The sequence below is a fragment of the Macrobrachium nipponense genome, chromosome 8, assembly GCF_015104395.2.
Source record: "Macrobrachium nipponense isolate FS-2020 chromosome 8, ASM1510439v2, whole genome shotgun sequence".
Taxonomy (NCBI): domain Eukaryota; kingdom Metazoa; phylum Arthropoda; class Malacostraca; order Decapoda; family Palaemonidae; genus Macrobrachium; species Macrobrachium nipponense.
Window position 1 is genome coordinate 108,934,715 of NC_087203.1, and position 23,077 is coordinate 108,957,791.

At 42.9% G+C, this 23,077-nt stretch overlaps 1 pseudogene; it reads right to left on the reverse strand.

The window, feature by feature from the left end:
• Positions 1-62: 62 nt before the first annotated feature.
• The window catches only part of LOC135223178 (diacylglycerol kinase delta-like), an 88,410-nt pseudogene continuing 65,395 nt past the window's right edge, over positions 63-23,077 (reverse strand).

Below are 23,077 nucleotides of genomic sequence, written 5' to 3' on the forward strand. Positions count from 1 at the left end.
TCAAATCTGATCATTTGCTTTCTTCAATCTCTTCTTCAAAGACTTTTCCTTACTCTACATGATCAAAATTTGGAAATCTTCCCATCCTGTCTAGGCATGTCAATGGCACCCATTTCATATGGCAACTAAAATGTTATTCTAAAATTGTAAGATACACCTTGCTCGCAGAACAGTTTTGATATGTAAGTACTTTATTTTATATTTAAAAGAGATATATTTGAAAAATAGCCCTGGTTCTATATGATAACTGACATACTTTAGGCCACATGGGGAGAGACACCAGGGTTGATGATGGGAAGGTGTCTCCGAGAAAGATCGGCCACCGGCAGAACCCCTTCCATTCTTTCGGCTGGATGGTCCTTGGGCTGCACTATCTCCGCCTTTGCACTTTTCTCTCCCTGAAGTAGTAGATGAAGTGACACTCAAATTGGAGATGTCAGTAGCAGGGCTCTTAAAAGTTGAACCAGTAGAGATGCGTCTTGTAGCTGAAAAATGTATATAAAATGAGACAAAATAAATGAAATGAGCTATCTAAGAATGCTTCCTTCCTTACAGTTAATATCTGGTATTATTATACTGAACTGTACCTATTTAACCATAGTGATTACATTAATTATGTGTTATATGCTACAAACTTCCACCTATTATACAAAAACCTCACCAGAAAAGTTCTTTTACATCTAACCAGTGGTTAATGTTGTATAAAAACCATTCAATATATAATTTCATTTCACCCCTGATTTTCATTCTAGAAATTTTTCAATTTACATTCCAGTATTAATAAAAAAACAATTTTAAACCTATTATCAAGTCACTGTAAATGGAGCTATTAAGTCCTTGTCGATACAGTATCTCTAAAAGTTCATGGTGGCAGGAGAAAGATACTACTCAAAGGCAAATGAGATTCACAATTATACTCGCATAAAAAGCTTAAATCAAAAACCAAAATTTAAAGAATCCATAACCTGAAATGACCAACAGGGATACAGCTAAACTTTTGGGTTTACCCAAACAGAAGACTTAGAGTGGTATGCACAACAAAGTTTGACAGAGCAAGGAACGACCTCCAGAGAGCAGGCAGTTACATACTAATGCTGACGTCCCAGCCTGTTCTAAGTGACGACTCATTCAAGACTGTCTAACCAACCACTCCACAGAAAATCTATGTTACCCACAACCTCATAAACACTCTACCTTATTCCAGAGAAGAGTGAACCAACCTGAGACTAGAGGTCGCATGTGCAACTCCCTTGGTGAAACCCTAACTATACTCACTGGGCAATGATACCTCCACCAATGGACTTCTGGTTTATATCATCATGCCATTCACAACATATGTACAGTCAAACCTTGGTTTTTGTACGTCTTTCTTTTCGTACATTTCAATTTTCGTAAACTTTTTTCAAAGAAATTTTGTCTCAGTCATCATAAGTTTCCTCGGTTTTCATACACTCGGAAACACTCCATCCAGGGCCCAGCGTGTGAGCAGGCCCCGCATCAAGCACCCAAACAAACACCCTGTCTTCTCTCAAGACCCATTCTGGCTTTGTTTCTCGCTGAACATCCATCTCTGCGCTAGTAGTCCGCATCACAGCACGTGTTTGTCTTTTGTGCTAATTTTGCCGTAAAAACTCATTGCAAAGTAGCCATCATGCAACCAAAGAAAGTTGCAAGTGCCACCCCTTCAGTAAAAAAAACCAGCAATACGATTAAATTCAAGAAAGAACTTGTAGCAAAGTATGAAAGTAGTGCACATGTAGCTGATCTTGCTAGGATGTACGGCAAATCAGTGTTGACGATCAGCTCTATCCTAGCAAAGAAACATGAAATCAAGGCAGCTGATGTTGCGAAAAGAGGTCACTTCATTACAAACAGAGATCGCAACTAGCGGAAGATGTTGGAAAACTCTGTTAGTGTGGATAAATGAAAACAGTGAGAAAGCTAGATGTTGCATTTTGATTTATGTAAGAAAAATGCCAAACAACTAATGCTGCTCTTGGTGATTTCAAGGATAGGAGTGGCTGGTTTGAAAAATTTGGAAAGCGTTTAGGCATCCATAGTGTCGTAGATTATGGGGGGGCTGTGAGCTCAGATAAACGTGCTGCTGAAGAATTCATTAGTGAATTCAATAGTATCTTGAGACTGAAGGATTCCCTCCAACAACAGGTCTTCAATTTGTGATGAGACAGGGCTGTTTTGGAAAAAATGCCAAAACGCATCTACATCACGCAGGAGGAAAGTTCATTGCCAGAGCACAAGCCTCTGAAGGATAGGCTAACACTCTTGAACTGTGGAAATGCCAGCGGGGGATTTCAAGTTGAAGCCCCTACTGGGTGTAATCACTCTGAAACTCCCCGAGTGTTTAAGAAAAAACGATGTGAAAAAGAATAAATTCCCTGACTTTTCATATACCAATGAAGACTAATCCCACAGACCACTCTTCAACCTTCATGAAAGATGAGCTGAGTTTATGCTTCTAGTTGTCACATTCCCAGAAGTCATCTAACCATGCCCATGGCAACTTTTCTCATTATGATAATCATGTAATTAACCCATGCCCAGATAAACGGGGTGGTTTGGAACCGGAAAGGGGATTTGTGTAAAAAAAATTCTTTCAAAATGAATTATAAACTGAGCCATTCAATAAATGTTGAAAGCGACTAGAAAAGGCTCATTAACAAAAACAGAAACCCCAACTAGGGATTAATCAGAAGAATAAAGAAAAATACATTATACCACAATGTGTACAAGATTCATCATCCATTTTCTCTCTCTTTTTGCAAGTTTGATATCCATGTCAGTGAAAACTTCAAACACTTATTCTCCTCATTATTTTCATGGTCAGTTTTATTTCATATCTCTATATTCAGTCTGTTTCATACCTCTATACATGTACATTTAAAACTTATTTACCGTCTGCAATAACTTCTGTTATATCCCCCATACATTTGGTAGTTTTTTTACCTTTGTCCTATGAGACATTATCCAAACTTTACAATTCAAAACTGTTTTTATGTTGTGTCATTCCTTCATGTTACTGCGGCTATTTTATACATCTTTCCTCGCATTTTCTAGCAAACAAACCTTCTGACATCTATCTTGATTGCTTGAACTCAAGGATTATTCTGTATACAGGAAGTCCCCGGTTTACAGGGGGGGGGTTTTGTTCCTTCCCAACAGCAAGTTGTAACCCCCAAAAAACACCTTCAACAAGAAAAACCCCCAAAAAACACCTTCAACAAGAACATCATAATAATAATGGGAAAAATGAAATTTTCATTATTAAAATGAAGTTTTATTGTATACTTACCGAACAATTATACAGCCGTGATTTCCACGAGCGGCAGGAGACTAAATTCAAATTTAGCGCGTAGGCGTCGCCAACACTGGTGGTGATGACGTCATCTCCCTCCACTCGCGGGAGAACCAGGTACAACTGCCCAGGTGAATCCAATTCTTTCTGCCCGTCCGTCCACCTAAGGGGAGGAGGGTGGGTATAATCATAATTGTTCGGTAAGTATACAATAAAACTTTCATTTTAATAATGAAAATTTCATTTTTATTGTAGTGTCTTACCGAACAATTATACAGCTGATTACCACATTTATGGGAAGGTGGGATTCAGTGGACCACTATATTTCTAAATGGTTTACATTTATTACAATACCAGTAAACACTCAAGGTGTCTGTTGTACCTTACCTTATAAGAGAGCTACAGCAGACTGTTACTGCCTCTGGTCGGTGCTCTTCTTACTATTTGTAGAGGAATTGGAATTTGACCAAAGTTAGCCTCTACAGGAGTGGAATCCTTCCGTAGTTCAAGCGAGTCAAGGCTGACTGACGGAGGATAGTAACAACAAAGATTGCCCTTGCCCGGGTGCTAAGACCAGAAATTCAATCATACAAAACATTTGTCACCAACACCAGTTTAAAAACTATATACCCAAACCATTATAAAATCTGACCTACAGACTGGTGAGTATCCCAGGTACTCAGTACCCCCAGCTTCCCTTGAACTCGACAACCTATTCAAGGTGAAAAGTTAGCATAGAGGTGACAACCCCTGTGCCGTTTCTCCCAACACCATGCCAGAAACCGCCACCGGGACCTAACGTTTTACAATTCTCGAAACCGTTTCTATCTCTTTGAGATAATGACTCACAAAAACCGAATTCGATCTCCAGAACGTGCTCTGAAGAAAATCGAAGCTAAAGATAAATTCTTTCTAAATGCTAAAGAAGTTGCCACTGCTCTAACCTCGTGAGCTTTAACTCTCAGAACGGAAAGATTGTCGTTCTCGGACTGCGAGTGAGCTTCCCTGATAAGCTCTCTAATAAAGAAACGATATAGCATTCTTAGAAAGAGGACGAGAGGGATTTTGAACCGAGGTCCAGAGCTTAGAAGATTGTCCTCTAATACCCTTAGTGGCAAACAGATACTGCTTAATAGCCCTGACTGGACATAAGAGCCTTTCTTCCTCCTCATGTCCAACCAAATCAGATAAATTCCTTACCACAAAACTCCTCGGCCAAGGATTAAAAGGATTCTCGTTTTTGGCTAGAAAGGTCAAAGATACCGAAAATACAGCATTGCCTTGAGAGAAACCGACTCTTTTTGTCTATAGCGTTCAATTCGCTGACACGCTTAGCAGAAGCTAGTGCAATAAGAAAAAGTGCCTTCTTAGTCAAGTTCCTGAGTGAAGCAGACTTCAAAGGCTCAAACGGTGGCCCCATGAGGAACTTAAGCACCACATCTAAGTTCCAAGCCACTGTATCCTGCGGGAGCTTAGTGGTTTCGAAAGACCTAATGAGGTCCGACAGATCTGAATTGGAGGAAATATCCAAACCTCGATGTCGAAAAACCGAAGAAAGCATGGCTCTATATCCTCTGATCGTCGAAGGAGCCAGTTTCTTAGAGTTCCTAAGAAATAGAAGAAAATCTGCTATTTCTGTTAAAGAGGTCGCAGAAGTAGAGACTTTAGCACTTCTACACCACTCTCTGAAGATTCTCCACTTCCCTTGATAGAGTTTGTTAGAAGACTCTCTCCTACAACGAGCGATAGCTTCTGCAGCTCTTCTTGAAAACCCTTTCGCTCTGACAAGATTCCGGACAGTCTGAACCCTGTCAGAGCTAGAGCGGACAAGTTTTGGTGGAACCTCTTGAAGTGAGGTTGTTTGAGAAGCCACTTCTCTGGAGGAAGAAGTCTGGGAAGTCTACTAACAACTGGAGAAGGTCCGGGAACCACTCTCTCCTGGGCCAAAAGGGAGCGATTAACGTTAGTGGTTACATGCTGTGCGACATGAAACTTGTTCAGCACCTCTCTTATTAGACCGAACAGAGGGAATGCATAAGCTTCCAGACCCGACCAATCCACAGCATTGCGTCCACCGACCAAGCTAGAGGATCTGGAACTGGAGAACAAAAGAGAGGAAGACGGTTGTTCCTTGATGTCGCGAACAGGTCTATGGACGGTCGTCCCCAAAGGCGCCAAAGTTTCTGACAAATCTTGTTGTCCAAAGTCCACTCCAGAGGTAACACTTGCTGTTGACGACTTAAACTCGTCCGCCAGGACTTCATCTTTCCCGGAACAAATCTCGGGACTAGCTGAACCTTCGCTTCGTTTGACCACAGGAGGAGATCCTTGGCTACTTCGTATAGAGAGAAAGACTGAGTCCCCCCCTGTTTCCGCACGTACGAGAGAGCCGTGGAGTTGTCGGAATGCACTGCCACTACCCACCTTCTACTAAGCTCCGAAACTGTCTGAGCCCCAGGAAAATTGCTAAAAGTTCCTTTACATTTATGTGGAACTTCTTCTCCTTCTCCAACCAAGCTCCTGAAGTCCGTTTGATTTCCCAGCAGGGCTCCCCAACCTGTGTCCGAAGAGCGGAAAAGAAACTGAATAGTCGGAAAAGACTGTGTAGGTTCGGGAGGATGGGTCGTAAATCTAACCCTTCTTCCAACCTTGCTCGAGAGAGCCACCACCTTAGGTCCTCTTTTATTTGACTCTGTGACAGGAAAGACAATCGAGTCTGGTTTGTGTCTTCCTGCATCAAGAGGCTCTCAGGAAAAACTGCAGAGGTCTCATGTGCAGTCTTTCCCAACGTCACAAATTTCTCCACTGACGTCAATTTGCCCAGGAGCCTCATCCACTGATTGGCAGAACTTACCTTTTTGTCCAAGAACTCCTGAACTGTCTCCAGACAGCCTTGAACCCTCTTCGGGAACAGAAAAGCCCGAAAAACTTGAGCATTCAGAGTCATCCCCAAATAAAGGATGCTCTGAGATGGAACAACTGGGACTTCTGTTTGTTTGACCAGAATTCCTAACTTTCTGGCAAGATCCAGAGTTGTTCCAAGGTCCTTCATGCACCGACTCTCTGATTCCGACCGGAGAAGCCAATCGTCCAGATAGGAGATTCTTACTCCTAATATGTGCAGCCAGCTTCCTATCGGGGATAGAACCCTGGTGAAAACTTTGAGGAAGCGGTCGCTAGTCCGAAGCAAAGCGCCCGAAACTGAAAACACCTTGCCTTCAAACATGAACCTCAGGTACTTCCGAAGCGCTTCCACTTCTGCGGCTAGCGCCAGAAATTTGTCTGAGCCCGGAGAGTATGCCCTGGAATGGAATTGGGCACAGGTGAGAGCGAGGGAGGTGAAACGAGAGGAATACGATAGCCGAACTGAGTACTTGCACTACCCAGGCTTCTGCTCCTCTGTTTTCCCTTTTCCCATTTCCTCCCAAACAGAGCCAGCCTGGCTCCACTGGTGCAGGAAGAACTGAGCTTTCATTTGGAAGGTTTGTTAACCCTTGGCCCGAGGCCTTAGACTGAGGTCGCAAATTCGACTTCGGCCGAAAGAAGCGCTTGGGTTTTCTCCCTCGAAAAGGCGCTTGGGCCAGAGGAGAAACCGAAGGAACAGTCTCCAAAGGAGCTTTAGGTCTCTTAGTAGACTGTGCCAGTAAATCCGAAGTAGATTTCTTATCTAGCGCAGACGAAATTGACAACACTACATCGTCTGGAAAGAGGTTATCTTTCACAAAAGGAGCAAACAAGAGAGCAGACTTCTGTTGGGAAGTAAACCCTTTTAGAAGCAAAAGGAGCACCAAAGTTTGCCTTTTTCTTAAGGTACCAAAGGCGATGAGCGAAGCTAACTCATCACATCCATCCCTAATAGATTTGTCCGCACAGGACAGAACACCAATCCAATCCTCCGCTAACTCCTGAGAAAGAGAAGGACAGTCTTCGATCTTGGCCGCTAAAGCGCCAATAGTCCAATCAAGGAAGCTAAAGACTTCCAAAAGTTTAAATTAGTTCTTACAATGTGGTCCAACTCAGGCGCTGTAAAGAAAACTTCGCTGCGGCGAAAGCAGATCTTCTAGAGGAGTCGATTAAAACTGGAGAAGTCTCCCTGGGAGGAGGCAGAAACTCCCAGAGAAGGAGCTTCCCCAGTTACATAAAACCTATACCTCTTACGAAGCAACTTAGAGGGAGGGTAAGCAAAAAGAGCCTTCCCTAAGTCTCTTTTCATAGACATCCATTTCTCCGTCTCTTTCAACGAATGTCTAACCGCTTTAGATAGAACAGTTTTGGGAGGAGAGGGTCTGAAGTTTTCCTCCTCATCAAAAAAGTCGAAGTTGGGGAGCGCGGAGCCGCTTTCTCAAAATAATCTGGATAAGATACCAGAAGAAATCTAAGGAGACGTGAATAACACGAGAGGTGATGTGAATCCTCCTCCTCTACTTCTTCTTCATTCTCCGATACCGCCGAAGAAGTAGACGGGACTACAACCGGATCTGAAGGTTTTCGAACCACCCTTGGACTCATTCACCCAGTTGGTTAACATCTCTAACTGCTTGCGCAAAGGAGCCAGAGACGAATCAAAAACAGTTAAGGTAGGCTTGGAAGAGCCTAAATGTTCCGCAGGAGGCGGAAAAACTACTTGCGCCTTGCTCGGAGCCGCCGAAATTCGAGGCGAAACAGGCGCATCAGGCGTAACAGACGAGAAAGCGCCTAAAGAAACACCCTTAGAACTGCTAGCTACAGCACTAAAACCACAATCTCTACTAGTAGATGGAGCCGAAAAAGGCACAGATTGAGGCGACGAACGAGCCGCTAACGGCCGAGGCACAACCCTACTCTCAGGCTCCTTATACCGCTTGACTGGAGGAGGCGAGAATCAGCGCCTGAACGCCTCTTTAAGGGACGCGAAACGGGCGAATCTCGCCAATAGCGCCGCGCGACCGGAGACGAATTGCTTGAATCATTCAAAAGGCGTCTAACCGCAACACCTTTCCAACGCTTAACCGAGCCCTGTTGAGGCGCAACAGGCTCAACAAGAGAGGCACCTGTCCTGTGGGCAAATCCCGATCGACTCCCTTGGACTTCTGGTATGTCTTCTCCCCGGTGCGGGGAGCTGGACAGTGACCTTTGTCTAGGAGACGTGTCAGGACAGACAGACGCACCCTCAACTACACTCTTACCTTGAAGCCCCTTTCTCCAAAAACGTCTTAACTGAATTACCAAGTTGCAAAAACCGTATTCGCTAGTACGAAAATAAAATTTCTGATCTAACCTCGATTCCAGACTGGCAATGGTGTCGGAAGAAACTACACGGGAAGCCGGAGAAGTGGGATTAGTAGGAGGAATAAGAGGTGTAGTTAAAGGACATAACAATTTGAGGAGAAACAGAAGGAACAGATGCATCGCAAGACGAAGCAGAGCTAAGCCTACTTTCACCCTAAGCGCTGCTTTTCTAATTCTGTCTTTAGCTAATTTCTCCGAGTATGAACTAAAAAAACTTCCATTGAGAATCAGTCCAATACTACACTCGTTACATGTTCGATCTGCTGACAAACTGTCCCCTACACTTAACACATTTAGTGTGAGAATCATACTCTAACTTGGATAATCTAGTTTTACATCCTGAGATGCAAAACCTAACTCCCGACGGACTAGAATCCGACATGGCAACGCCTAAATAATAAGCATAATAACAACAACGCCAAAAAGAGTACTTCACCAATTCCGAAGATCAAATCCACAAGCAAAAAAGCGAAACAAAGTCATCCCCGCACCGATCACCGATGTTCACCTGACGCAGGCAGGAAAAGAATTGGATTCACCTGGGCAGTTGTACCTGCTTCTCCCGCGAGTGGAGGGAGATGACGTCATCACCACCAGTGTTGGCGACGCCTACGCGCTAAATTTGAATTTAGTCTCCTGCCGCTCGTGGAAATCACGGCTGTATAATTGTTCGGTAAGACATACAATAAAAATAGCATTTACAGCACCATAAAACAGGGTAAGCCCAGTAAAACCACTTATGGCACTGCAAAAATCAGGTTAACAGCACTGTGAGCCAAGCATTTTACAGTCGGAACGCTGTAACCGAGACTGCCATAACCCGGAGACTACCTGATAGTGGCATCACAACAACTCTGGGTGTCACTGATGCCTAAACTACATTTTTTCAGCAAATAATATTTACAGATGTACTAAGCGAAGTCTTGATAAAAATTAGTAATTCACATACTACACCCAACTTATAAATAGCATAGAACTATTTCTATATGTATTCCTAGCACATTATTACAGTTCCACTGGTCAATTCTAGCTTATCCTGGTCAAACGGAATGATACAGAAAAATCCTTATACGTATCTGAGCATTAATACCCAAATCGAAAAAAGTTGACCAAAGTAGTGGCTAACTATTTTTTCTGTTAAGAAAAATAATTCCCTCTTCTCAGTATGTACAACCAATCTTGAGCCACTGACAATGCATTGTCTTCAAAATATCTGCTATTTCTCTTCCACCTACCAAAAATGTTTGTGGGGGGCTAATACCTGAAATAAGGGAAGTTTCTGGCTCTCTAATTGATAAAAAAATCTAATCTCAAATCTCAATATGTTTAAAAACAAAAAAAACACTGAAATTCTTTACAACTTGTTGGGCACCTTGAAAAATTCACTTTTAAATAAAAATTTTAACCCTTTTGAATTAAAATTTTCCTTAAGGGCAGATTAAACAACAGCAGCAGAATTACAATAAAATGGAAGACAAACTTGGTGAGAAATCACTGTGTTCAAAATTATGAAAAACAGCTCTAAAGTCTATGCCAGCATCTAATTAGGAGCCATCAGTATTCATAATTACAGCTTTTTATGTTCTTTTGATATAACTATATCTTACCCAATTTGTAATATCTACAAGAAAACTCCAAAGAAAAATGTCAAAATAACTGCCTGGCCCTACATGAATGAGTGTATGTTTATAATAATCCAATATGATACAGAAAAATATTTAACGGACTGGTTTTATGTAATGTACAGTATTAAACTTACTATCTCAAACTTATTTTAACAAACCACCCTACCTATACAACTGCTGTATTTATTTAGAATTATGAAATCCTACTTTATCTTAGAAAACATTTACTTTATAAACAACCCTCCCAAATTACAATAGCTTATGCGCCCAAGACTGGAGAACTATTTCTGAATATATAGTGTATCTGTATCCTAGCTGGGCAGATAGACTTATTCAATTAAATATGAACCTTGAATGTAATCTTTTTTTTTAAGGGATAGTAAATGTGGTAGCAAATAATATTTGTGGCTTAATATTTGTAACATTAAAGTTGTGTATACGTATATATGAAAAAATTTATATGATATACATATACATACCTTTACTAATGCAATTCACTGAATTCATTATATATCTGAAAATTTGGTATGGTAGACCAGCCAAGGTAAATAATATGAAAAAGTTATCATTTATTCTAATATTTGAGAGTACTGAATGTAATTTCAAGGTACTATAGTGTACTTATTTTTCAGAGAGAAAATCAACACTGAATCTTGATTATGAATTTTGAGATATTCAGAGAATCAATATATGAACCTAAAATTAAATATATAAGTTTCAATTATCTAAAATAATAATATTTATACATTCAAAAGGGGTGCCCAGTCATATTTGATGTGATTAATATCCTTATCATAATCAAAACATTACTGTATATAAATATCATATTCATTTTTGTCACTTACACACAAATTTTAGGCCACAAATATCTAACATCAAATTCACTATGCCGTTGACATAACTTAAACCCAACAGTATTAAAACTGTTAAGTGCATATGCACTAGCCAGGAAACAGGTTTTACAAGAAATGTGAGGGGTACCCATCACCATTTGTTACAAAAATTTTGCTTTAAAAAAGTTATCCTATATCACTAGTTTGAAATTGAACATCGTAATCTGAATGGTATTATGTACTGAATTTAAAAACAAACTTGCTATTCCATTTCATACAAACTCTTAAAGCAAAGACCAGGTAATATCAGTATACGTACAAATTTTATAAAAAATAAAAGAAAATCACTGGAAAAAACAGGTAGCAAGTGCTCTGTGAACTTTGTACACATCATTACTATTTGGTTAAAAAAATTAGGAACATAAGAATTAGTAAATATAACTAAAAACTAAAGGTGTCAACAAGCAAACTCAATTATTAATATTAGCATAAGTGCTAGTTTCAAATTATTACTGGAAGTATATAAACTATAGCTAAGGAAACACGAGAACGAAGTATCACAAAATGTTACATATTTTTCTGTTAGGTAGAGGTTTACTTTGTATTCCCATAAAATATTAATAACTTCAATATACTAGTTTTCAAAGTAATGATCAGACTTAAAACTTTATAAAATTATTTCATGAATTACACATTTTAAACAATGATAGACCTGTAGTTTCTGAATCAGTTACTTAAAATCACTGCATAATGGAAATTATGACCAATGAAAGTAAACATTAAAAAAAAAAATTTATGATTGTTAGTGAGCTAGTAAGACAATGTATCGGCCAAAAACCAGACCCTAACATGATATTGTTATGATACAATAAAGTTTTATGCATAACTTACCTGGCAGGTATATATATAGCTATTTCCTCTTGACGCACTGGCAGAATTTCAAAACTCGCGGCAACCGCTAGTACACTGGTAGTTCAGGTGATGGCCACCCTGTTCCCGTGGCGCTGGTACTTGGAACTATTCCCGTTTTCCTCAGATTTTCTCTGAACCCTGTCTCCTGAGGGGAGGAGGGTGGGAATTTAATTTATTATATACCTGCCAGGTAAGATGCATAAAACTTTATTGTATCATAACAATATCATTTTTATGCATGACACTTACCTGGCAGGTATATATATAGCTGATTGACACATTTGGAGGTGGGTCATAGACAGCAACATCGTCATAATTCAAAATTAACTAATTTTTAAAATTACTATTAAAGTTCCTTACCTGCTAAGGTAGCTGACTTCGTAGGTCCTGCTCTTAGCCTGCTAAACCTTGGTAGCTCTCAACTAGGATGTGACCTGTTTGTTGAGAAAGCTAACAACAAGGGTCTGACAACTGGACATGACAATCTGCTGACAGAGAACCCTAGCCCTCATTTACCACGGGCATTCATGCTAGGAAAGTTAGTCACCTGAACCACACACACATACATTGTAATAAACACTTACACACCACTGAGCCGGTATTAACCTTCTCAGACAACCATAAAAAACACTATAACCTAATTAAATAAAAAACCTAGCATGTTATTAGGTTATCGGGGTGGGGTGGAAACTCCTTTGCCCAGTACTGTACCTGAGATACGTACGGGCCTAACGTGACAATTATCAAAAGTTGTCTTCACGTCGCTAAGGTAATGAGAGGAAACACCGAGTTTGTCCTCCAAAACGTCGAATCTATAAGTCCTTTGAGGGCTAAAATTTTTCCTGAATGCTAAGGACGTAGCTACTGCTCTCACCTCATGAGCTTTAACCTTAATCAAGCCGAAGCATTCTTCCTGACAAAGTAAATGAGCTTCTTTAATGACTTCTCTTACAAAGAAAGCCATCCACGTTTTTAGACATAGGTCTAGTAGGATCTTTAACAGAACACCACAGAGAACATGAAGTCCCCCTAATGCTTCTTGTTCTTTCTACGTAAACCGTAAAGCTCTTACTGGGACAAAGAACCCTTTCTTGTTCTTGACCTACTAGATCAGCCAGTCCTTCAATCTCAAATGATCTTGGCCACGGATGCGAAGGATTCTCATTCTTTGCTAAGAACTCTCCTGTTGAAAAGAACAAACTGCTCTGTTGTGCTTCCAACCTACTTGCTTGTCAATAGCTTGCAGCTTGCTAATCCTTTTAGCTGTAGCTAAGGCTACTAAGAAAATAGTCTTCTTCGTTAGCTCTCGCAAAGACGCACTGCCCATAGGTTCAAACCTATCCGTTTCCAAGAACTTGAGAACGACATCCAAATTCCAAGAAGGAGTTCTGCAAAGTCGATCCTTCTTTGTATTAAAAGATCTGAGAAGATCTCTAAGATCTGCGTCGTTGGACAGATCTAAACCTCTGTGCCTAAACACTGCAGACCACATACATTTATAACCTTTAATTGTCTGATTAGCCAAACCCAGTTCCTTCTTCAGATACAGAAGGAAATCTGCAATTTGTGTCACAGAGGGGTTACTGGATGAAGAAATCTTCCTGATTCTTACACCATTTACGGAAGTTCTCCCACTTCGATGGTACACTTTGATAGTTGATGGCCTTCGTGCTCTTGCAACTGCCTCGCTGCTTCTCTAGAAAACCCCCTCGCTCTGACAAGTCTTTCGATAGTCTGAACGCAGTCAGACCCAGAGAGAGGGTGTTCTTGTGGAACCTGTCGAAGTGGGGTTGTTTGAGAAGATCTACTCTCGTGGGTAGACTTCTCGGAGAATCCACTGTCCATTCCAGTACCTCTGTGAACCACGTTTGGGCCGGCCAATATGGGGCTATCAGAGTCAGCCTTGTTCCTCGACTTTCTCTGAATTTCTTCATTACCCTTCCTAAAATCTTGAACGGGGGAAATGCGTACGCGTCTAAACCCGTCCAATCTAGTAGGAAGGCATCGACTGCGACTGCAAGAGGGTCCGGGATTGGAGAACAATATTCGGTAACCTCTTCGTCGCTGCGGTAGCGAAAAGATCCATTACTGGTGTGCCCCAGAGCTTCCACACACCTCTGGCATACTTGAAGATGCAACATTCACTCCGTGGAAAGCACTTGTCCGTCCCTGCTCAACAGGTCCGCTCTGACGTTCTTCTCTCCTTGAATGAACCTGGTGAGCAGGGTGACGTTTTGCTCTCTCCGACCACAGAAGAATCTCCTTCGCCAAGTGCAAAGGGACAACGAGTGGGTTCCTCCTTGTTTCGTATATATGCCAGAGCTGTGGTATTGTCCGCGTTGATCTGCACCACTTTGCCGCTGATCCACGGTCTGACACTTTCAGAGCCAAGAAGATCGCCATCAGTTCCTTCCTGTTTATGTGCCAGGCTTTCTCTTCTTCGTTCCAAAGGCCTGACTCCTCCCGATGGGCCCAGCGTCGCTCCCCAGCCTGCTGCGTCTGATGCGTCGGAAAATAATATCCGGTCTGGGTCCTCTGCTGGAGTGACGTACCCTCTGACAACCTCCCCGGAACTAGCCACCACTTTAATTCCTCCTTTATCTTTGAAGGAATTGGAAACCGGAAGGAATCTGGTTGCGATCTTCTTGGCCAGACTTCGTTCAGAAAGAACTGTAAGGGCCTCATGTGAAGTCTCCCTAGGGAAATGAAACCGCTCTAACGAAGAGAGTGTCCAACCCCCCCCAGCAGGCTCACACCACTCTCTCGCCGAGCATTGGTCTTTCAATAGGAATTCTTGCACTTTCCGAAGGCACATGGTCTGCCTTTGCGGGTGACGGAAAAGCCCGAAAAGTCACTGAGGATATCAGAATCCCCAAATAAACTAGCTCCTGAGAGGGGATCAACGTGACTTTTTGCAGGTTTACCATCAGACCCAGCTGCTGAGTTAAATCCAATGTGATGTTCGTGTCCTCCAGACATTGCTGTTTTGATTGTGCCTCTTATGAGCCAATCGTCGAGGTAGAGAGAGACTCTGACTCCTAACAAATGAAGCCACTTCGCCACATTCGACATCATTCTTGTAAAAATTGAGGAGCCGTGCACAGACCGAAGCAAAGGGCTTTGAATTGATAAATCCTGTCCTGGATCACGAATCTTAAATATTTCCTGGACCTTGGGATGAATCGGAATATGGAAATACGCATCCTGAAGGTCCAGCGTTACCATCCAGTCCCCTGGTCGTACCGCTGCCAGCACTGAATCGTTCGTCTCCATCGTAAACTTGGTCTTTTCTACGAACAAGTTTAGCTGACTTACGTCCAGTACTGGCTCCAACCTCCTGATGACTTCGGTACTAGAAACAGACGGTTGTAAAAACCTGGGGATTCGTGATCCAGAACCGGTTCTATGGCTCCCTTTTCTAAACATGCTGACAACTTGATGCCAAAGAGCCTCTCTCTTCTCTAAATCGATGTTATGAGCCCCTAGGGCTCTCGGAGCTGTAGCGAGAGGTGGTTTCTTGAGAAAGGGGATCTTGTATCCTTCCTTCGCTACCTTTACAGACCAAGGATCCGCTCCTTTGCTTTGCCAGACTTCCCAGAAGTCTAAAAGTCTGGCCCCCACACAAGTCTGGAGGACTTCTGAATCATTGCTTGGTTGAGGTTTTCGAACCTCTTTTGGCTGGAACTCTTTTCCCTCTAAATGCTGGTCGGGAAGGGAAAAAGTCCTACCCCGAAAGGGCTGCTGTGATGTTCTTGTATCCTTCGGAGTCTTCTTCATTACGTTAGAAGGTAAATACTTCCTTACAGAAGACTTAGTAGATCCTGATAGCCTTCTGAGTGAGGGAGAGCGAGATGTCCTTAATGATATCCTGAGGAAAGAGCTGTCCTGAAAGAGGAGAGAACATCAACTCCGACTTTTGCGCGTTCGAGACTCCTTTAGCAGCGAACGAGCACAAAAGATGTCTTTTCTTCAAAACGCCTGCTGTAAAAGTGAAGCCAGTTCATTAGCTCCACCTCTCTCAAGGCTTTATCCATACAGGACATGATACTTCTCGGTAACTCGGATTCTGAAGAATCTTCCATCTCCGAAGTCCGAGCCAGAGCCCCCAACGACCAGTCAAGAAAATTAAAAACCTCAAAAGTCCGATAGATACCTTTGAGTAAATGGTCGAACTCTGACGAAGTCCACCACACTTTGGCTGAATGTAAAGCATGTCTACGGGAGCTGCCCACTATTTTTTGGAAAAGTCTCCCTGGTAGGAGGCAGGAACTCCCAGGCCAAGACTTTCCCCCGTAGCGTACCAAACACCAGACTTAGAAGCCAACTTGGCCAGAGGAAATGCAAAACGAAGTCTTCCCGCTCTCTCTTCTCCTTCAACCACCCATTACACGTTGAAGGGCTTTCTTGGCTGAAATAGACAAAGTCATTTTCAAAAAAGACGATTTTCTTGTTGTCTTCGTCTTCGAAAATTGAGACAAAGGCGATGGCGGGCCTGAAGGTTGAAAATCTCCTTCAAACAAAGAAAGGAGGCACTCTGTAAGTCTCTTGTAGTCCGAGGAAGGAGCTTCCACATCTTGTCCTCTCCGCACTCTCCACAAATTCTTCCTCCTGCGAAGAAATATCTTGAAAACCAAGATCCTGATGACTCTCCAAAGCGGGATCCTATGCAGAGCCTGCTTAGAGAGCGAATGCGGAGCTGTCTCCTTGTAAAACTCTCTCTTCCTTGTCAAGAAAAAGTTTCCACATGCTGCCGCCTGCGTCCTGCGTCATCCTGAACGTATGCGTCCATCACTCTTCCTCTTGCGTCCTGCACTGCTTCGTCCTTCTTAAGGGATGCACTGCGTCCTGGCTTGCGCTGCACGTCCTGCGTCCTCTTGGAGGACTTAACCGGGAGAGACGAGTCCTTACATCTAACCGAAGGTTGTTCGGGCTTCTCCCATGATTGGACAATCACTGCTAATCTCTCCTGCATGTCCGCAGAACTTCCTTCGTCTCCGCTTCCTTACGAGACTCCTGATGATGAGGAGATCGAGGATGCACCGGGCTAAAACACGAGAGGCGAGAGGATCCTGCGGTCTACGCAGTGGAGTTCCTCTAAGGCTAAGCGGGAGGAGAAACACCTCTCACCGCAACCGCTAGTTACTTCCAACGGACGAGAAATCCTCTCTTCCTGATAGGGATAGCTTCTTCATCCTCCGATGAAAAAATCTCAGGGCTACTCCACCCTTCTTGATCAACAGCCCTTTCATCTGTGATGAGGACGGAAAGTATGACCTCTTGAGAGGACGCGATACTTCCGCGAAACGTCCTACTCCTTCCTGACGCCGAACTATCCGATGAATACGGCACTTCCAGTATCGCCTTTTCCATGGCGTACTGCTGCAGCCTGGGAAGCACAGGACTGCCTGAAGGGACGACTGATCGCGAGTAACCCCTCTCCGCCTCCCTTCGACTGTCGACATGCCTTCTCCCTTGGGTCTGGGAGCTTGACAGAGGTCTCGGTCTAGGAGCACGAGAGGGACGATCAGGCGCCCCCTCCACAACACTGTCACTAAACACCTTCCACTTTGTCTGTTAATCGTTTAATTTGGATCTCCCCATGGACACAAGGGCAGCGAACACTTTCACAATTTGTGGATCAGTAGTATCCTCAGATACAGCAACGGGCGCAGGAGAAACCTGAGGGGAAGGTGCTACATCTACATGTGAATGAGCTGGAGAAGACACATGAAAGAGTTCATTCATAGGCTTACTCGAAGACCCCCGATCTCTCACTCCTAGAGACAGATCTTCTAACCCGATCTTTTTCTAATCTCTCAACATACTTCATAAGAGCCTTCCACTCTTTCTCATTCAGACACTGACATTCATTGCACCTATTGTCCCAAGTACATACAAACTCCCGACACTTCTTACAAATAGTATGTGGATCTACCGATGATTTTGGCAGTCTCACCTTACACCCTTCTTTCACACAAACTCTAAACATACTTCCTGAATCAGACATACTAAATCAAAATCCAAACCAAATGCGATTGCCACGCTAACTTCGTGAATACGATACCAATATCCAAAAAGTCAGTCAACGAGCAGGAAATTCTATCAGAGAACCAACAACGATGTTGACCGGTTTCGGCTGGCAGAGAAAATCTGAGGAAAACGGGAATAGTTCCAAGTACCAGCGCCACGGGAACGGGGTGGACCATCACCTGAAACTACCAGTGTACTAGCAGTTGCCGCAACTACCAGTGTACTAGCGGTTGCCGCGAGTTTTGAAATTCTGCCAGTGCGTCAAGAGGATAAGCTATATATATAACCAATGCCAGGTAAGTGTCATGCATAAAAAATGTTATTGTATGATACAATTAAGTTGTTCATACTTACCTGGCAGATATATATAGCTGTATTTTTCCGAATCCGACAGAAATTTAAACACTTACGACACACGCAGTGGGAGTCAGGTGGTTAGTACCCATTCCCGCCGCTGGAGGCGGGTATCAGGAATCATTCCCATTTTCTATTCATAATTTTTATTTCCACTGTCTCCTGAGGGGAGGTGGTGGGTACTTGATTATATATATCTGCCAGGTAAGTATGAACAAACTTAATTGTATCATTACAATAACATTTTGTTCATGAAACTTACCTGTCAGATTATATATATAGCTGAATCCCACCTTTGGTGGTGGGAGATAGACAGAATAGAAGATTTTTTAGTAGGAAACATATATATGCAGATAATTGATATCTTGATTCCTTACCTGTTAGCATAGCTGACTTCGTTGTTACTGCCGCGTAGTCTGCTTGTGCTACTAGAGTTGCCAGCGAGGTAGAGACCTATATAGCTGGTGCACTCAGATGGATCTGTCAACAGGGGCGAGACCACGACGTGACTAGACCATATTGACCATACCATGAGAGGCTAAGAAGTAAAATAAATATATATAAAAATATATATCACCACCTGACCCACCTAGCCAAAGGTTAGGTGTGTTAACTAAGGCTTAAGAGTTAAGAAGTCACCGTTGTCGGCGACTCAACTACTAAATTAAGAGCTCTTCCTAACCATTTTCTACAGGATAGGATGAGTGGTACTTCTTGCCCCCAAGATTGTGTCTGCAGACACGTATGGCCCTAGCGAGCAGCAGATTCACATATGCCCATCTTCACATCTCGCAGGGAGTGTGAATTGACACAGAGTTGCTTTGGGGGTTCGCTAAAAACATGGTACTCAGGATGTTGCTGAGTGCCATGCTCTGTTGCAAATGCTTCCGATGGCCGCGCCCCTCACCTCGTGAGCATTCAAATCGAAAGATTTCAAATCTTTGTGCAAACACAAAAGAAGGAGCTTTTTTGAAAGACCTCCTTAACAATAAAGCCAAGGTAAGTTTCGATATGGGCAATCTTGGTCTTTTCGGAACACTGCAGATTGTCCGTACGACTTCGACTTCTTGAGTTTATGAGATAAAACTTGAGAGACCTGACAGGGCACAGGGCTCTCTCTGGCTCCTGCCCACTAACTTGTGCCATCCTTGCTTCCAAGCTCCTGGCCCAAGGACAAACGGGTTTCCATTCTTAGGCCATAACGAAAAGCTTAGAGAGCACACCGCCTTGTGTTCTCTAAAGCCAAACTTGTGACGATGGCTTAAAATCTCACTAACCCTCTTTGTCGTATCTAGGGTGGTTAGAAAAAATGCCTTCCTGATCACATGCAAGAAGTTAACAGGTAGATGTTCGAATGCTTTGACATCAAGAACTTCAGACTATGTCTAAGTTCCAATTGAAAGCTTCGATCTGGACATGCACAGTCAGTCCGTCTGTACTAAAGTCAGGTGACCGACCAGTTGACAGTCAGACGAATCAAGGACAGCAAGGCTGTACCCTGAAGACCATAAGGCACTATTCTTGCGCTGAAGGATGAGTGTTTGGACTGCCTGGGCGATTCAAGCTAAGCAAACCTTGGGGGGTGTATCAACGCAACCAAAGTCGTTAGCGAATCAACTCCTGAGCCACTCCTGACTCGAGCTTCTGGTGCCAGGAGAAAAGGAGCGAGGAGCAAAAAAGGCGATTCAGTCCCGAAGGACGAATGCCTGACAGTCCAACCTGGTCTAATGTTAAACGATCATCGGGGGTGTAAAACGCAACCGACTTCGTCAACAAGAAACTCAGGGCTACTATATGTCTCCTGATCTCGCACGAGTGTCTGACTCCGAGAAAACAGGCGAGACAAAAAGTAGATGGTGAGCGAGTTTCGAGATTCACAGAACTCAAAGATCGTGAAGGCTTTGTTGTTTGACAAACGGGAAAGGGAAGACTGCAATCTTATGCTGTCAACATCTCGATAGTCTGAACGTAGTCAGACTCAGAGCGGAGAGGTTATAGGTACTTCGTGTTAAAGGAGACCGACTCTCTCGGAAAAGGTCCTTGTAAGGACTGACCTCTGTGAATCTAGGTCTTGAAGGCCAACATGGGCGATTAGCGTCATTGTCGCTCCTGTGATAATATAAATCATCTTATTACATTTCCTAAGTGATATTGAAAAAGGGGAAAAGAGACTAAACATCCATCCCCGTTCAATATCATAGGATGGCGTTTAATGTTACCGCTCCCGGATCGAGAAAAAGGGAGCAGAGAAGAAGAAGCCTCTTCGTCCTCAACCTAGCGAAGAGATGAATGAAACAAAGGACGTCCCTAAAGTCTCCACAACTCTCAACATACTTCTAAAGAAAGATTCCACTCGGAAGTCAGTAGTTTGCTGCCTTCGATCGAGACGATTCGAACCGACTTTTGCAATCTGTAACGAACCTCTAGAGGATCGTTCCATTCTACGCCTGTTGTTATAATAGGCTCTTTCTCGTAAACCCGAACCGGGACCGAGAGAAGATACTTCCTAAGATGAGAGAGCTGTGGAAGATCAGAGTTGATATGGACCATGGTTCCAAAAACTCGTTTCGAGGACTGGAGGACGACTGAATTGCTTCCACTTCTTTCAGATTATGATCCAGGACATCTGAAACCCTCTCCAGATGTCCGGCACCTTCTTTTCTATCACCTCAAGAGATACTTAACGCACCGAGAGATGTTCAGAATCATTCCTAGAATCTTTAATAAAATTTCAGTTTCCCGGTAGGAAACAAACTGTAGAGGTCTGAATTGCAGTCTATTCAGGGAAACAAACTTCTTTAGGAAGGAAATGGTCCCCAGCAAGCTCATCCATTCCCTCACACAGTATGTTTTACTTCCCTAATAAGGCTGCGCTTTGCCTAAGCAAGAGAGCTATAATAGTGCAATGTTGTGGTAGACTCGTAGTCCTATACCCGTGCAGTAACGAGCACGAAAGGAGTAAAGATATCTCTGTAGATATTAAGGCCAAACGAATGCAATGTTTATTCATTCATGTAAGAAATCCCCTCAATCTTAGGCTAAAGTCCGTGATTGTAGGGCAGAGATACAGTTCGTCAGTCAATCCCGCAGAGAGAGAGACGTAACTGCCAGCACAGAGATACGGTTAGTCAGTCATCCCGCAGGAGAGAGAGACTTAACCTACAGCGCATGACAGCGAACGAGTTGGTACTGGCACGTTTGGACTGGAGGAGAGGAGTCAGAGGACAGTGACAGCAGCAGCTTACGATCGTCCGTCATCGTCGTCTCTTAACTTTATGCCTGGGTTGCCAGCTACCCTATTCTATGAAGAAAAAGGTCCGTTATTTTTAGCATAAGAGACTCTCAAGCTGGTATATTTAAGCGAAACAGAAAACGCTAAATATACAGATGCGTTTGTGTCGTCAGAACACTACCATACAACGGTAAAAGATAAATCGGAAACTCCTGGAAGGCTGCAGGGAGTTACGATTAAATGTCTTTAAAATGGACATAGACCTCTCGGTTGCCATCCGAAGAGGTAACTACAGCAAGCGTATATGACTTGACCAACCAGAAATAAAATAACGCAAGGCAAATATGAAAATTATATCACAATAAAGTTTGTTCATACTTACCTGGCAGAACTATATATATATAGCTGAATTCTGAAATACAGCTACATTACATATCTGACAGGCAAGTTTCATGAACAAAACTTAGGAGAATCGAAGCAGTCAGCTCAAGCTTCTTATGTTATTGGACATAAGCGTTCATTGACGTAGTCTACAAGGTCTATTCTTGTACGAGTCTGCGAATGACGAATGAGATCTCTTCCGAATCTTGTCAATAAGAGCTTATTCGCTTACGCAATATCACGTTAATGAGATGTTTGTCAATGAGAACTAACCCATTTACCGGGACAAAAGATATTTGTCAATGAGGGGATCCCACATTACTTGACAAAACGTAGTAGTATTGTCAATGGGGGAAAGTCAGCATGAATTGATAAAACGTAATCCAGGAAGTCGAGCATTTTATTTTTCCGATTCCCGTCTCAACGAGGAAGGGGCAAGAATCCTGTTAAGAGACTGGGCTTACGTCAGGTAGAACGACGAGTTCAATTCGGCAGCGTAGTCCAGACTAGGAACTAACAAAATCTATCATCTGAAAGCCCTTTCAGATGGGCTAAAAAGCTGGCAAAATTATCCTGGGAAGAGGAAGAACTCTCCAACCAGCTTCCTCTCCCGTATCACAACTAATGCCTTGCTAAAGCTTAAAATTTATTGGCAGTATGGCAAAGGCAGTCCTGTCTTGCGCTTTCCTGAAGAGCGTACTTTTGATGAGTGCCTTTGCAAGAATCCTACTGAACGTTGCCGAGAGTCCTGACGTGCAGGACATCGAGCCTTTATAACCCGTAACTGCCTTATCGCAAAGTCTTGACTGCGGTATGGCAACTTAAATTTATTGGCAGAATGGCAAAGCTTGCGGTAGAGCAAACGAGAACTTCCCTTGAGCTTTCCTTAACTCCATCCACCTATGCGAAAAGCAATATTAATTGACAGAGACCTCTTGAATTCACGAAACCCGATGTCTTGCTGGGTTTCGAAGAAGAAGTTGTCTGTTCACTTTAAGCTTACTCGAAGCACTGCCTACTTCACATTCTTTGCAGGTGAGGTAGAAGGTATCATCGAAGGTAGAGGTAAAAATTCTTTAACGCCCAAATCTGAAACAAGAGCTTGAAGAGTTCAACAGAAACGTTCAGC